Here is a 5,919-nt window from a genome sequence, read left to right on the forward strand (position 1 = left end):
ATGAGATATAAGAATATGAGATGAGATGAGATTATTTATGAGATTGGGCCTTAGAAAGGAGCAAGAGAGAAAAGACACGCCACAATTGGCAGAGAGACAGAGAGGATCGACGACTGTGGTTTCTCCATGGAAACCGTTATTTTCCACATCGCTTGGCGCCTGGATCAGCTTGGCTCGGCTCCGCTCCACTTATGTTGCGGCTCGGGGCTCCAAGTGGCTCCTGTTTGTGGTGTGGTGTGGTGTGCGGTCTGTGGGGGGTCGGTGTGGACTGTGGAGTGATGTATTTAGGAGGACGAAAGCGATAAGATGACGTCAGGTTGTGTTTGAGACTGTACCTCCGGGTGCTGGACCCAGTTCAAGTATTTAAGTGGTTCTGATTCAATTGGATCCGGACTTAAAATTTTAGGAATTTATGTATTTGTTTGGGCGTTATTATTTTGATAAAAAAAATATTTTTTAATAATTTTTTTTTTATTTTTTAGTGTGTTTGGCAAATTTCGAATAGTAAAAATAAAAGCACTAGAAAAATCAGAAAAATATCTTTTTTGAGAAGCTGTAATTTACATCTTTTTTAAAAGATCTTTTTTCAAAAAAAAGATGTTTTTCATGTAATAAATAAACAAAAAAGTACTTTTATATTGTTATATCCAAACATAATTGATAGATAAAAAGATCTTTTTATATGAGATATCCAAACATAAAATTACTTTTACTTTTCCATAAGATCTTTTAAAAAAAGATCTTTTCTTAGAAGCTCACTCAAACAAACCCATAATAAAAAATAGTAGTATTATGAGAGAAGTTATTTTTTTAACTTCTCTTTAAACTCCTAAATAGCTTACTAGAAAGCTACAATTTTGTTTTAAAAATTGTATCAGACATTAATACTACTACTTTTTATAAGTCAAAAGTTCAAAAAAAAGGTTACTTATAAAACTTTTCAAACAGAACTTTAGTCTGATTTGGATAAGAATTAACTACCAATTTTCTACGCCAAAAATTTAAGCGTGAACAAAAAAGGTTTTTAAAAAATATTATTGAATAAAATAATTTTTGAATAATTTAAAAATAATTAATGTAAATTATATTTTTTATAAATGATAAAAAGTTTTTGTCTTTAGAAAATGTTTTATACATTTAATTTGAATTTTTTTTAATAGTATTTGAATAAATATTTAGAAAGTATATAAAAAATTTGGAACAAAATTTAATTTTTAGATTTTCTATTTTTTAAAAAATTTTGTCATTCATAATAAAAGAATTTTAAAAAAATCACTCGATATAAAAATTACCAAATTTTGAGGATAAAAATATTTTATTTTTCTAATGATGTTTGTAAAAAATTACATTAAAATATGATCTCTAAAATCTTTTTTAGAATCATTTTTATTAGCGATGTAAACATTTTCGAGTACTTTGGTAGTTTACTACTCTAAGAATAAATATTAGCATTATTGAACTAGTCCCATATTATTATATGTTTTCTATTTAAAAGTTATAATTTTGAATATTTTAATTTAAAAATATTATTTTGAAAACTTAATTTAGTAATTTAATCATTTAAAGCTATTATTCTAAATAACAAAAAAGATTACTTAACAAATAATATTAATTTTTCTAAGACTATTGATTTGTGTTGTAAAATAAGTAAACAGAGAAGATGGAACAGATATAAATAGAGAAGTGAGAATAGAAAATTTTACTATAAATATTTTTTAATGTGTACCACAATTTGGTTGAGATGATTGAGAGATATTATGTAGCCGTAAACCTTTGAGATCAAGATTTTAGGTTAAATGAAAAGTGCTTTAGTTCAACATTAGTGTGGATTAGAATTTCTAGTTTATCAATATAGTGCTATTAAAAAGAGGCTATGCTTCTTATTACGACGACGGTAAATAGTCCAATCAAGGTTGATTTGGCAACCAAATTAACGGAATGAAGACGTTATGAACTTATGAGCGTGTTTGTTTCCAAATAGATTTGAAAAAGTCGATAACTAAAAAAATCATTGTTGAAGGTATAGGTATGAGATTGAATATAAAAACCTCTATTTTATTTGTGACTCTTGCTCTAGGTTCGGATATGATACCAAGGCTTGCAAGAACAATAGCAATTTGGCTATCAAAGAAGGAGTTAAGGCCACAATGAAAAAGGTGGTAACACAACCGCCGGAAAATTTAAATTCAAATAAGTTAGTAAGTGTTAAAAGAGAAATATTTAAATTTGGCAAGAATCATAAAGAGAGTAGTATAACTACCACTATTCCATATTTGATTAGAAGTGATTTGCATGTAATTCATAGATAACATGCAAATCTTGATGATATGGAGGGTCGGACTCAGATCTTGAGAAAGAAAAAATATAACATGGGCCATGAACTATCTTTATCTCATCAGCATGCCCATATTAAGCATATGAGGACTCCTTCTAATCCTTTATATAAGTGGAACAAGCCCAATCAACTATATGAAGCACAGATACAAACATGGATGTGAGACACAATACGACATAGAACACAAATTTTAAAAAATTGTCGAATATAGGAACACATATATATATAAATATTATATATTCATTAATATTAAATTAATGACTATTTTCAAAAACAATGGTATGATATGCAGTTATTTTTAAAATGTATAGATATTTAAAAGATAAAATCATAAACTCTTATGTCTTAATAGAGTTAGTATATCACATGTACACAAAAAAATATTTAAAGTCGCACTATTTCTTCATTATATATGGTTGATATTTTCATCGTTAGAAAAAAGTTACTTTTTTTAACTTTGCTTAGGGGTGGAAACAGGTCAGACTAGGTCAGGCTTTACTCTTAACAGGTCAGACCTGTAATAGAGTATATTGGCCTGTCTGACCTGTAGTCTGGTATAGGCTTTTTAATGAGTACTGAGCATGGCCTGTTGTTAAATCTGGCCTGGTCTGAAGCTTGTCAATAGGCCTGTTTTTTTTGTAATAATAATTAAATTTAAGATATAATTTAATTTTTAAAATTATAAAATATAAAATAATAAATTTATGAATAATATTGATACAAAATAATTTATTCTCCATTTAAAGAAATGGAATTGGCCAATGGATTACTTAGAGTTACAGATTCAGCCATTTCTAAAACCTCTTATAATGCCTAAACAAAAATTAACAGACAATATTATCTCATAATTTTTTTTTTGCTTTCATCGTATTAACGGCATAAAGTAAGAACCTTTTAATGAAGAAAAAAATTAATAAAATTTTATGTTCAAAAAAGTAGAAATAATATCACAACATAAACAAAAAAATCGAACTTAAAAAAAGATTTTTGACAGAATAAAACCCTAATTGATGAAAAATAATTAACATTATAACAAAAAATATAAAAAATAATAAAATAATTAACATTATAACAACAAATATAAAAAATAATAAAATAAAAAATAATAACATGAAAAAAAAAGAAGAAGTATGTACCTTCAAAGGAAGAGAAGATGAAGAGGTAGGAGCGTGTAACGTGGAGAAGAGAAAAGAAAATGACTAATTGATCGTGTATGTTTATTTCTTTATTAGTGTGGACGGAAAGTTTTTAGAATTATTTTATTTGATTGGCTTTTGATATTCCAACATCAAAGATTAAAGATATTAAAAAAATAATATATATATATATATATAATTAAAGAGACAAATGGCTGAGTGGATAAAGGTAACATTATAAGTTAGAATACCCAATTTCAAATCTTTTTAAAAGCATTTTTATTAGTATAGTATAATAAAACTCTATATATATTTGAAAGCTCAGGCCGGCCTGACAGGCCCAACAGGCTATTTCAAAAGCCTAGGCCTGACCTTTTAAAGAATTTAGGCTTTTTTAATAGCCTGAGTCTGAGCCTATTTCCTATCAGGCCAGGCCAAATATAGGCCAGACTACAGGCCCCTGGCAGGCCGCCTGGCCTATTTTCACCCCTAACTTTGCTTCATCAAGGTGGATAACTTCAAGGACACCATTTTTTCATCAATTGCCAAAAAATTATCTCTAATAATATTTTACATCATAGTTTCTCTTTCATTGTATTGTGAATTTTTTTTAAAAGAAAACGAATATTAGTGTGGACAAATACTAAATTTTTAGTACGTATAGTCAACTTATTTCTTTTTAGGAAATATATAAAAGAATAAATGCTCATATTTCTTTCACAACAAGAAGATGAAGATAGTTGCTCAAGTGATGAGCAGGATTTGCACCGATTTAGATTTTTCCACTTAAAATAACTTTCGTTGCAAATATAGACCAAACCAGCAATGAACTCCCACCTTCAAAGTTTAAAATTTTCTAATCAAATTAACCGAGAGTAATCAAATCTCGGGTCGTCTTTCCTAGGAACTAGTGCCAACAAGTGCATAAAATTGGTTGTGGAAAGTAAGGAGATTTTCAATGATGAAAGCAAACAATTAAAGAAATAAAAGAACACTCAAAATTGTAATTAATAAACTAATGAAGCAATAAAGGAAATATCTATCTAATATGGATAAGTAATGCTTTAAAATGATGAAAATGTGGTTCAAAATATAAATGGAACCTTGACTTGGGATGAGTTATGAAATTCCTTCCTTGCCATAACCACAACTATGATAATTATGATGGATTAATCTCACTAAGTCAACCCTTAACATCGAAGAGTAAGTCAAGTGAGCATAATTGTTATTAATCCACAAATCCTAACTAACTTACTAATGACCTTAGCAAGAAGCTAGCGTTAGTAGAAATAATAACAACTAACAACCCAAGAATTATCACTAAATGTCGAACATTATGACTCTAGTGTCCCATATACTCATTTCCCCAAGTCAAGAGGTAGAAATCTACCCCATAATCGAAATTGACATTTCATCAAACACAAAGTGGGTATAATCATAAAACATGACAAAATTGAAAAAATGATAAAAACTATGAATCACAAATGATCAAGATCAACACAAGTGACTCAAATAAACATATAAAAGCCATCAAACATCAAATTCATTAACTCAAACTCAAAATTACAAAATTATGTATATATTGATAAAGGAAAGGAAAATATAAGAAAGTATAAGACAAGTAGTGTAATAAAAGAGAAAATTAAAAAAATACTTACAACGGAAATTGCTAGAATCCAAAATCAAAACTTGAAGTTATAAAATTTTACAAACCCTAATTAAACCCTAAAGAAATTGAGAGAAAACCTAAAACTAAACTACCCTAAAACTATCCTAAAATCTATCTAAAATGTATTGTATAATATAGGGTTAAGTACTTTTTTCGTCATGAAGGTATGCGGTCAAAATCAAAATCGTTTTCGACCTTTTTTTCTTATTAAAATCATCCTCAATGTTTAAAAATGCTTTAAAATAATCCTTTTTTAAATTTTTAGACTAAAATACCCTTCATCATCATCTCTCCTCTTCACCCTCCTTATTCCAATGTTCCTCAGTCTCCCTACTCCATTCTCTTCACCGAAATTTTCAACAACAACACTAACTATTTTTTTTAATTTCAAAAAATCAAATAAAACTAACACAAAATCAACAATAACAATATATTTAAATTAAAAAATTCACCAACAACACCACCACCACATTCAAATTCAAGATAAAAAATTTCAAAAAATTCAAGAATGACTAATTTAATTGATCAAAATGGACCAATGTTTCCAAATCAATTTACCTATTTAATACGAAAAAAAAGAACGAAGTATCTGCGAAGCTCAAAGGCGAGCTATCCCATTCGCAGGCTTTGACTTTCCAACATAATGCAATTGGGGGTAGTTCCAATCCCTTACTCTTCTCTACTTAGTCACATTCGCATTCCGATGTGCTGCTTTTCTTTTTGGGGAAGAAATTCAACTTAATTGGAAGATTTCAGCTTTAACCCAGATAATCAATAAC

The sequence above is a fragment of the Arachis duranensis genome, chromosome 5, assembly GCF_000817695.3.
Source record: "Arachis duranensis cultivar V14167 chromosome 5, aradu.V14167.gnm2.J7QH, whole genome shotgun sequence".
NCBI classification, from domain to species: domain Eukaryota; kingdom Viridiplantae; phylum Streptophyta; class Magnoliopsida; order Fabales; family Fabaceae; genus Arachis; species Arachis duranensis.